We start from the raw sequence: 12,500 nt of genomic DNA on the forward strand, positions 1-12,500 counted from the left end.
TTGCACACCGATAGGATGGGAATCAGTTATAATCTACGTGGAAACTGTGCACAGTACTTCAGTTGGAAATGTAGGATTGAGTTGACATGGTCCGCATCCGGAAACGATGATATGCAACGCTGTTGTTGTCTTTTTGTTGTTGTTGTTGTTCAGAAATGTCAGCATTCAACATATCTTGTGCTTTGCAGAAACGTACAATGCCATCGTTTTCTCTGGCGAGCAGGCTGCTCCTTCTCTGCTCTGCATCTTCCTCTGCTCTCCTCCAGGGCTGCAACCATCCATTATCTTAGCGATTATTATTTCGATTACTTTTTCGATCAATCATTAATTGAGATAAATGTAGCCTATTTCATTATATATCAACGAATCAACGGGCAACAACTGAAATAGATTTTTGGATAATCAACAAAATCGATGAGTGGTTAACCACTTGAGCCCTATTTTATGTTTTATGTTGTACGACAGTGTTACCTGAAAGAAATAGCGAAAATTGCCGAAGCTCACAACGTGTTGTAATGCAACACGCTGTGAGCTTATCATTTATTTGATTAAAATCCATTATTTTTCATAATCAGTAATCGATTTGTTTGATTAAATGTTGCGCTCCACTCTCTTCTACTTCCTTAACCCCATCCTTCTCTCTTTTCTCTCCCTCTCTCTCGCTCTCTGCCAATCCAATTTATCTTCCAACTCCATAGTCTTTTCATTCCTCCTGCATCCAGATCCATTCTCTCTTTCTTTCTCCGTGCCCTGAAGGCGTGACAGTCTGGCCAATCTGAGAGTCATGAAAAGTTAGCCTCTCTGCCGTCCCTCCTACTGAACTCAATCCCGCTCCGTCGCTCGCTTGGCACTCTGAGCTCTCTTTCTCTCTCTCTCTCTCTCTCTCTCTCTCTCTCTCTCTCTCTCTCTCTCTTTCTCTCCCTCTCTCTCTCCGGGTGTACTTCCCTATCCACTGTCCCCCACTTGCTCACTGCTGTCATCAGTGGTCCACATTTTTTACTCAAGTAAAAGTGTACTATTCTACTACTCATTATGCAGAAAGTCCTATTTCACAAGTTTTGTAATGTAGTAACATATTTGCCTCTGAAATGTAGTGAAGTAAAAGTATTGAAAATGGTATGGTATGGTAATGGTAAGTATTGAAAAATAATCCAGTAAAGTCAAAGTACCTCAAAATTGCACTTAAGTACAGTACTTGAGTACATGTACTTAGTTACGTTACACCACTGGCTGTCATTCACTTCAAATGGCGTTGTAATTACCGTCGTTAACCCATTAAAACCCGGGAAAGCGCCTGTGTCATTTTCGATTTTTGCATTGGCTATTCAAAAATAGCAGATCTACAAGCTCATACATCTGCTCTTTATTTTTTTTGTAAAATCTTTAAAGTGTGAGATCTACTGATATAGAGGGCATTTGTACAATCAGCCTCAGGTCTTAATGGGTTTTTAAAGATCATGGGACCTAGACGAGGACCTGCAAGCGTGTGCGCTTACACACACAACACAGGTGCATTATGTGGGCTGAATGGCTCGATGCACGAGCGCCCACAGACACTTCTACAGTGAGAGCGTGTACACAAACATATGTACGCGCGTGCTTGCACACACACCGTCTGTTTTTCTGGTCCCGTGCACTTCTGTCTTCACAGATAAAGCCTAACGTTGGGGCTTGGTGTCGGGACTGCTTTCTCTCTCTGTCTTTCGCTTTCTCTCATACACAAACACACATGCACACGCACGCACGCACGCACGCACGCACGCACGCACGCACGCACGCACGCACGCACGCACGCACGCACGCACTCAAGCACAGCTCCACCCTGTCACTTCAGTCCGTTGCTACCGGAGCGTTTAACCCATTCAATCCGGGAACGCATCTGTGTCATTTTAGATTTTAGCTTTACCCATTATTTTATACTTTGCCTATTGAAAAATAGCAGATATACAAGCTTATACAAGCTATGAGCTTGTAGATCTGCTATTTTTGAAAAAATCGTGGAAATTTGTGCAAACCATTGAATATATATATTTTTAAAGCGAACATTTGTAACTTCAATCTGTGCTTATGTACTTCGAAGTACGAGTCAGGCATAAATCTAACTCTAACCCCTAAAACTAGCCTCTAAATGACTAATCCTAACGCTAACCCCAACCTGAATCTTTTTCTAATGTAAACTTATCTCTAAACATTGTTCTTGTGAGGACCAGGGAAATGGTCCTCACAATGTCTATTCCTCAAATTCTACTATACTCGTGGTCCTCACAAGTATAGTGATACAAGCACACGCACACACACACGCACACACACACACACACACACAGCTCCAGCCTGTCACCTCAGTCCGTTTCTCCCGGAGCGTTTAACTGTTGAGGCGGGCAGTTTGGTCGGGGCCGTGGGAACGCGGTCGGGACAGAGATTGATGGAAGTGAATGAAAGGCAGACGGCGAGGAGTGAGAGGGAGGGAGCTATAGAGCAGCGCTGACAGATGTTTGACTAACCCGGCCCCACCGGAGGAGGAGAGCGATGGATGTGTCTTCTTCCCCCTCTATTTACACCTTTACACCTCATCCTGCAACTTCCTATTGATCAGCTCTCGTGTCGTCGCTGTCGGGCGCAAACCATTTCAACTTTTTATGTTTTTCTTTTCTCCCCCATAAATGAATGCCCTACTTTGCAGTGTCACACAAAAATAGCAAAAGTAGCCGATCTACAAGCTCACAATGCATTGCTATTTTTGAAATTGTTTTAAGTGGAAGAAAACCGGGAAAGCATCTGTGTCGTTTTAAATTTTAGCATTGACTATTCAAAAAATAGCAGATATAAAAGCTCACCGCTGTGAGGTTGAACATCTGCTATTTTTGAAAAATCGTGAAAGTGTGAGAAGTGAGAACTACTGATTAAGAAGGCATTTGCAGAATTACTGATCCAGTGAGAAGCATTAACACGAGTTTGAGACTAAATGATAACTACATTGGATCCATTGGAACCAATGTTTGATTTTAATGTTTCCATTTTTTTCCATTTTCTGAAAAGTTTTGGACATACATGGTTTCTGCCCGACAGCGGTGATATGACAGTGATAGACAGAGTAACTCAGTGGCTAAAGAGACGCCTCATTATCCTTCGGAAACACAGCCTTTAATTTGCAGCCCTCTTGTTGACAGGGAGCTTATGGATCATTGCACTTGTCTCATTGTGTTGTTTGTGGCTGGGAGCGTTGCCCACTTATGACCAAACATCTGTCCAGTGTGCTGCCAGCCTTTCGACGGTTCAAGAAATATTTGACCTCAGTTAATATTTGCGGCCAAGAAGAACTCTAATAATCTGACAGACCAGTGAATCAATGATGTTAATCTGTGATGTGATGTGATGGCTGGACTGCATCAGCGAGGCCAGCCTTTCAAATGTGAATGTCTGTATGACTGACTGACTGACTGATTGAGGTAAAGTTACGCTATTGTTTGGCCAGGTGGCCTAACAACAAACTAGCCAATCGCAGAGCAGTCGTCCCTCCAGGCTATGGGATGTAGTCTATCCTAATTCGATTTGCTGCCATGGCCTGTGTAGTTTTAGACACTTTGGCCTAAACTACCACTGACTCAATCTGGGAACCCAGAGCCAAATGAGAAGGAAACGCAGAGCAGAATCTGTTCTTGAGAGATTACCACTGACTTATTCAGAGGGACAAATCAGGAGATGATCAACTTTGTTATCAACCTTTCAACGCACTCTCACAATATAGGGACAGCAATCATAGGACGTTTGCGAGACTGTTGTCAGACTGTGCCCACTCAGGAGACCATTTGTGTACCATTTTACCCCTATGGCGAAGCCTGGAATAAATTAAGCATCTTTGCACTTACTGCTAGTTGAACTGAACAATCGGAACTTAATGTTAGTTGCCATGTCAAAGTGGAGGAAAAACAAAAGGATTTACAGGGTCAACCTTTTGGGCTGGCTTTTACTGGATTAACAGATTTTTAGACTGTCTTTGGGCTAGAAATTCATGCACAGTCAGCAAACACATTGTACATTGTACTAAAGTGTGTTAAATGAACTCTCTGTGTTTCACAAATGGAACCAAATGGACCTGTAAATGGTTCCATTTGTAAACACACGTTTACAGTTACAAATGGATTTAACCACTTGGTAAACTGGACCTGATTTGGCTCTATACTCTCCGCTTCTCCCTGTCAACACCAAATCTCTTCTCCAAAAAGAGAATTTATGAAGTGGCTGATAAATAAAGTAATATACTGTGAGAGAGAGATGAGAGGAACCCAAATCAATCAACCCCAAAAAACGCGTTAGTTGATTTCTAACCTTCTGGAATGTCACCATTATGATTGCAGAGGCATTTCTAGGCTTCATATTTGCATACTGTAATCTTCTCAGGGGAGTGAACTGTTATTGAATGGGCATGACCGCAGTTTTGATGTCAGGAGACTGATGTGGAAACTGTGATTAAAGCCATTTAGTACTCCAGAGCTCTCTCTCTCTCTCTCTCTGTGTGTGTGTGTGTGTGTGTGTGTGTGTGTGTGTGTGTGTGTGTGTGTGTGTGTGTGTGTGTGTGTGTGTGTGTGTGTGTGTGTGTGTGTGTGTGTGTGTGTGTGTGTGTGTGTGTGTGCGTGTGTGCGAGCAGCTGTCTGCAGTTGGCCAACTATGCAGCCAGTGGAGGTATCGGGACGATCAATGCACACAAACAACAGACAGCAACACTGCACTGCTGCAGGACACTGTGTGTGTGTGTGTGTGTGTGTGTGTGTGTGTGCCTTCCATCCTTTGAAACTCCTATATCACACACACACACACACACACACACACACACACACACACACACACACACACACACACACACACACACACACACACACACACACACACACACACACACACACTCTCTTCCACAATAATGAGGACAGTGGACGTTGTCATTGTCACAGGTGTTCCCTAATTGGTTAGAACCACTCCTCGTTATTGGCAATTCAGGGCTTGCGAGAGGCTGGGTTTATTTGAGGTGTGTGTGTGTGTGTGTGTGTGTGTGTGTGTGTGTGTGTGTGTGTGTGTGTGTGTGTGTGTGTGTGTGTGTGTGTGAGTGTGTGAGTGCGCGTGCATTGCTGCTGGCACTGGTAGCTTTAATGAAATCCTCATTACCTGGATAATTTATATTAGACTATACTCTATTGCTATTCTAGTGTGTGTGTGTGTGTGTGTGTGTGTGTGTGTGTGTGTGTGTGTGTGTGTGTGTGTGTGTGTGTGTGTGTGTGTGTGTGTGTGTGTGTGTGTGCGCGCGCATGTGTGTTAAATAGTGCATGCACGTGGTGTGCACACACATGCATGCACAACAACAGCACACAAGTTATCTATATGCACTATGATGCAGACATGTTGTGAATCCTGTGCATCCCAGATAAGAGTCATCACTCTAACATAAGCAGCATGGTATGCAGACAGCTAAGATGCTGCATGCATTAAGTTTACACCCTAATGAAATTAACATAACCTCATCAGCACACACACGCTAGAGCATGTGATTCCCAACCTGTGGGCTGGGGCCCACTGGTGGGCCGTCAGGTTATTGCAAGTGGGCCCCCAAACAACTGGCACAAAACAAGATTGTATCGATAATACAACATTAATATTAAAAAGAATAATGAAAAAAAAAAGTTATAGTGTTATTTTTTAACCTTGAAAAATGAGTTCGTCTTGTGATACTGATTAGGAACTTAAAGTATACTATGTTAATTCTCTTGATCCAAAATGAGCATGCTCTTGAAAATGCTCATGGCTTTAGCGATTTTCAAGTTCACGAAAGGTTGTGAAGCACTGCGTTGGAGGGAAGAGAGGAAGGCGGTCGGCTATAAAAGGGAGATCAGATCAGAGGGAGGAACCCAAAATTGATTTTCCCATTTGTTTTCAGATTGAACAAGAGTTTTGCTCTCTGTGTTTCTGTACTTCAGCTTTGTGTGTTAGAGTAGATACCTGTTGTTCCACACGCACGCGTGCACACACACACACACACACACACACGCACGCGTGCGCACGCAAATCACACTGTTTGAGCATCACTGCTGTTGTGAATTATAGAGAATAGCAAGGTGTAACGGCCATTGCTAAACACATTTTCATGGATGCTTTAGTTGAGGTCATTTTCACCACTAAAGTCACGGTGAACGTAGAATATAGAGATTATTCCCTCTGCCAGGCCGGAACGGCTGGGGGTGCCGATTATGTTTAGGTTTATTGTTATATGATTGGGCATGCTGGACGAGACCTAGCCAGTTGAGTGTCTAAACGGAAGTTAAGTAGAGGCTTTACAGATCTGTACATTCCCTGTGCATGAAACCTGGTAATGTAATAAAAATACAGTTTCCGGGGGAAGTACGTATACGACAGAAGTCCCTCCCTATACACAAATCCACGGAGCGCTGTCCTGTAGGTGGCGCCGCCATTGCTGCGGTGTCAGTCAGCTGCTGCTACGGTTCTGTCCGTCTGTTGACGTTAGCAGAGTAGCCATAAACTAACTAGCCTACTGGCACCTGACGTAGGTGGTTCGTTCCGATTTTCTGTACATCTTTGTAAAGTTAGTGTTAGTAAAAGTTAGTAAAAAGCAGGTAAAAGAGTAACGTGAGCAGTCAGTGACTGCCGCTGACTGACACCGTAGCAGCAGTTGACTGACAGTCTGACACCGCAGCAATGGTTGCGCGCAGGGCAGCGCTCCGTGGATTTCGTGTATAGACACACTCTGCATTAGGTCGTAACCAGGCCTCAGAGATGAGAAAAGGCTGGGAACGAGGCTAATGATTGGGAGAGACGAGAGGACCTACTAAGTCTTATATCATAACTTGGTCACTCACTAGCATGTCCAGCTAAGTCTATCCCTTAATGAAGCAATATTTGTCAGTCTTTACACTATGATAGTGAAAGTTCATTGAGCCTTGGTCCAATATGCGCGTCTTACAGGCCCCATGTCACTATAGTGTGCTAGCTCCTCTCTCTCTCTCATTTCTCGGCCTGTCTGTCCCTGGTGCCACCCAGTGAATCTGCATTAGCATTCCTGAACTTGGCGGTGACCCTAATTCAGAGCTCCGTTAGCGTGCTGACGCTAACGCTAATAGCTATGACCCCATTCAGAGTGGTGCAGTATATGTTGCTAATTAGCATCAGCGGCATTTATGAGTGAGTGCATTCACACAACACAGGGCCCCTGCAGCGAGAGAGAGAGAGAGAGAGAGAGAGAGAGGGTGAGATAGAGTAGAAAGAGTGAAATTGAAAATGGTAAAAGCTGCAAGATGTAACAACAACCTAAATAGATTACCAACCAACTTCAACTTCAAGTTTAGTCAAATCACAGGTTTATAGGTGTATAGCGGGTGCAATTCTTTGTTGTACAAGGTCCCATCATTTGCCGTTTTCATGAAAGGGGTATGAGTAAAATATATATTCGTAACGTGCATGGTAAAAAAAAGAGAGGCAATGGATATATTACGCTGTTTGTTGGTTCTCAATGTGTGGTTCAGTGACCCTGAGGGGTCCTTGAGATGGTTAAATGATTGATAGTTAAGAACCATGCACCCTTATAGGTCTGTAACTCTGAGAATGTAGGCTACATACTCGGCCACTAGCATGTCTATCCCTTAATGAAGCAATATTTGCGGTCTTTACACTATGATATAATGGAACCAAATAGTCAATTTGGTTCCATTTGAACACTCTCAGAGTTAAATACACTGAGGGTTTGAGTCCCATGGGGGTTTGTGGCTTAATGTATATCAAACTGGGGTCATTGAAATGATAAAAGGTTGAGAATCACTGGGTTAGAGGGTGGACATATTTTCTGAGCAATTCGAAACCTTAAGATCCTAGGAAATAACTGCTTATTGGCCGCTGCAGCTGAAACCGTTAGCTCTGCGTAGAAATGAATCTTTGGCAAAACGGCATCCCAGTAAGTACTAGGCCTAATAAAATGTTGCTTTCCCTGATATGAGGCAATAGAGGTTCGCTGACAGAGGTAAATCTGCCCAGTCGGCCGGTCTATGATCCATCGCTAATGCCAATGAGTCAATGAGGACTTTCTGCTGTGTCAGGAGGAGGAGGAGAGGAGAAGCTGGGAGCAGGAAGATGGGCCTGACAGCCATGTGTCACTACCAACTGGAACCACTTAAAAAGTTTCTGGCAGCGGTTGCGGGTGACGACCCCATTCTGCTGCAATAGTTATGAAGCAGCTGTTATTATGAACCCAACAAGTATGCTGCACACAACAAGTGATGAGCTGGTGTTATTGAACAAAGGCGCAGAATGCGGTATCATCCATTCATTATTGGGACGGGACAAGGATGATCGATGATTCTGTCATGTGTGGTGTCCGAGGGAAGGTTATTATTGTTTCGCCTTTATCATTGGTTTTGACCTGTTTAGTTTTATTATCTTTTGTTTATATACCTACCGTATATTTTTCTGCCTTTACAGTGGAGAGAGACAGAAAACAGGGAGTGAGTCTGAGAGTGACAAGCAGCCGTTTATCATTATTTCATTAGTTTGAAGATCTACAATAACTTGGTTTGAGGCTAAAGTACGTTGTTAGAATGCTCGCAGGAACAATAACTGTATGTAGTGTTCCACCTGATTTGCCCCTAGTTTGACGGGATGTTTTCATCGTTGTTTATGTGGAGCAGGATGAAGCATTTATCACCAAACAGGATTTTGACAGCCTTCTCCAAAGTAGCTTAGAGAACGATTCCGTAGCAGTTACTATTTATTTATTCATGATTGGAAACATTTGGGACACTCGGCCCAGTTCACAGTTTTGTTTGTTTCTGTTTTCCAGTCGTTTGAAAAACAACCTACAGGAGAGCAGTGATGCAGCACACAGCGCAATCCCGTTAATTAACACTGAGGATTTTACTTTGTGCATTGTGGATTATTATGTTTCAAGTAGCCTACTCAAGACTAGAACCCGCGTGTGTCTGATGTATATCACTTATTTATAATCGCAATTAAACTTCTTGGCAAACATATACACAATTTAGATCATGGCCAAAACAGAATTAAAAAGAGACAATCAATCTAAGGCTCATAATGAACTTAAACCACATGGGTGTAATTATTTGGGGCTCTTCTCTAAGGCTGTTCCTTATGCTTTTATTACGGCAGGAGCAGGGCGGTGCAGCCAGCGAGACTGGAAATTGAACGAGGGGGGAAAAAAAGCAAATGTGGAATCAAACCGGGGACATTGCAATTAGTAGTCAATGCACCATTCAGTCGCTCACTTCTATCCATGTTGCTCGAATCAAGGTTCAAGGTTTTTTTATTAGTACCCCAGGGTATATAAAATTGGGCAGGCGGGAGATCCAGCACTCCACAGTTAAAACCAGACTTCACAGAAATACAGATCAAAGGACATAAAAAAAAAATTACTTTAGAACACCGGTTCTCAAAGTGGGGTCCGCGATCCCCCAAGGGTCATTGAAGGGGTTCCAGTGGGTCCCCAGAAAAAATAGGAACAGTTAAAATGTTTTGTTTGGCTATCTTGACAATCATCTTATGGAGGTCATTGGCACAAAATCCTTTCAAAGCGGGGTCTGTGGCCAAACATATCAATGAGGGGGTCCTTGACATGACAATGTTTGAGAACCACTGCTCTAGATACAATGATAATACTTGTTCTATTATGTAGAACAAGTATTATCATTGTATCATAAACATTAAGAAAGTGCCATGTATGGGCAAAGTGCACCATCCTGTGCATGCTTTGTTTAGTTCTGAAACGGCTACAGACAATCAAGACATGCACAATATACATATTGTGTATACATACAATACAATATACATATCGCCGCGGCCAAAGGCCAAAGGCTGCTTGAACTGCAGTAGGCCTACATGGTATTAATATTCTAAATGGACCCTTACAGGTCTGTAACTCTGCGTTCCATTTGTAAACTCTCAAATTTACGGGGGTCCTTGAAATGTAAAAGTTTGAGAACCACCACTGCACTAGGCTTTTCATTGTCTGGGTTCTGTGTTAGCAGGCAGAAAGACATTGAAACAGTATTGTTAAAAGTTTGTTAACTTATCGCGAATCATATCGTCTTCACAATATTCAACAATGTTATCACATATCACATGGTTTCCTAACATCGTGCAGCCCCAACGACAATGCCAAACTAGACAGTGTAAATGGTGGTACATTTGCCAAGTTCGTATTAAGCCATTCTAGGCTTCCATTTCTTACTGACTGAAATTCATCATGTTTATTTTGGACGGGTGTGTTTTTAATGCTGTCAAAAAGCCACCCATTGCATCCGGTCTTGGCTCTCATATCGGCTGCTTTCTAAACACATGATGGACTCCGCTGTGGAATACTTTGTTATGCTCAGTCACTCATTAATGGGTTGTATGGATAACTCCACCGTAGATATCCAAACCCATTTGTCTCAGGTCAATGGATGCAGCATTGCCTGACGCAACAAACATGACAGAGTGCGTGTGTGTGTGTGTGTGTGTTCCTGTTGAGTGGACTGCGTTTTCAGGTTCTTAAGGGTCTCTTTTGTTAGGATTGATGCGTGCATGCACACGCGTGCACAGACACACACAAGCTGATAAATATTCCAGAGCCACAACTTTTACCACTCAACAAAAACGCATAATGCGACATTAGAACATTAATATCCTTTCCTCCTACAAAATGGGGATTCTTAGTTGGAGAGTGTCGACTACCATAGTCTTGTCCAGTCACTTAATTGCCCTGAAGGGGATTTGAGGCTGTTTTCTACAGGAAGTGAGCCATGTTGTAACAGTGTGTATGTCAGCAGGACTGTGGATTCTCCTCTATTATTAAAACCATGTTCTACCTGTTATTATAGGTCAGTGTTTCTCAAACTTTTTTTTTAATTTCTCATAACTCTGAGAGTGTACAAGTGTACAAATGGAACCCAAATGGACCCGTTAAGGGTCTATTTGGTTCCATTTGTATACTCTCAGAGCTATAGACCTGCAAGGGTCCATTCAGAACCTCCTCAAGGAACCCTGAGGGTCCTCGGACAGTTAACATATTGTAGTCCTGATTATGACACATTGTTTTTTGGTGAGTGTATTTGGACTTGACTTAGCATGTGGACACCACAGTTTTTATGAATGTTGCATTTTGATGGACTAACGCAGTAATATTTATCTCTAATATCTCACTTGGCCAGTGGCTGAACTGTAGATCTTTGGAAAGACCAGGTTTTGAATCCAGGTGGTTATGTTAGCATTACTTGAAGTCTTCAGACAAGAATCAAGACAGGTTTTATTCGTCACTTACAAGTGCAAGCAGCGAAATGTTGGTGGGACTAAAAAAAAGTTTAAAATACTGGATTTTTTTTATTTTATTTTTTTCTAAAAAAGGTTAGAGTACTTTATTCTGATAGTAGGCCTAATCATTGCTACAGAGTGTTTGTTCGGTCACAGGGGTCTCTCCAGCTCTTTAGTAAACATAATATAGTACATTTTCTTGAATTCACACATTCAAGCCATTCAGGAGAGAGCACTGAAAATGCATTTTCTGTTTAATAAAGAACTGGAGAGACATGGGAGACTCCTTTTACTGAACAAACACTCTATAGCAATGAGTACTATCAGAATATAGAGCTATTTAACACTTATTTTGTCCAAAGTAAATCACTTACCCTACCTTTATTATTAATAAGAGTAAGGGATAGGGTCTTATCTTAGACAGGTACAATAGCTTATCTTTTTGCAGTAGGCCTAGTGTCAAGAATGTTCATGTGCACTCTGCACATATAATATCTTATCCTATAGATAGCGGCAGTGTCAAATCAAATGTGCAAAAGAAGGCACACATATACTGTATAATAATACATAACAAAGAGAGCCATTTGTCTGTTCCAAGGAAAGACGAGGAAAGATATTAAATCATCGTGTTCAACCCACTTACAGTTGTGTAGTCACTCCAAATCGCTTAGAGTGGAAATCCTGTCGCTGCTACAGTGTGAGACACATTGTTAACCTATAAAAAAAACTTAAAACAACCCTTATTTCATATTCCTCAGATCATTCAGTGGTTCTTCTAATTGATCATCACGTGTCTCCCATGGGGCGTACATGTACATTATGAATACAACATGCTCTGTTCAGACTGGTACTGCTCAGTGGTGCTCATGCAGTAACTGAGTACATTTTCTTGAGTGCTGTACTGAACTACATGATTTACATGTACATGATTTTATCTGTACTTTACTTGAGCACATTATGAATTAACCGCCCTCAGATTTTGTGAAAATAGTGAGCTTGTAGATCTGCTATTTTCACTACTGATATATTTTGAAAAATTCTGGAAAACTTTTCAATTTGTTTGGAAATTGTCTACATTTTTAATACAGCGAGCAATTGATATTGTGGGTGTACATGCTCTATTCAGACTGGTAATGCTTGGATCCCGTGGTCACAGTCTGTCTCCAGACCTCCCAAATGGATTCATTCAAAATGAATCTGCATGT

Source organism: Gymnoscopelus microlampas (assembly GCF_963454915.1).
Source record: "Gymnoscopelus microlampas genome assembly, chromosome: 11".
NCBI classification, from domain to species: Eukaryota; Metazoa; Chordata; class Actinopteri; order Myctophiformes; family Myctophidae; genus Gymnoscopelus; species Gymnoscopelus microlampas.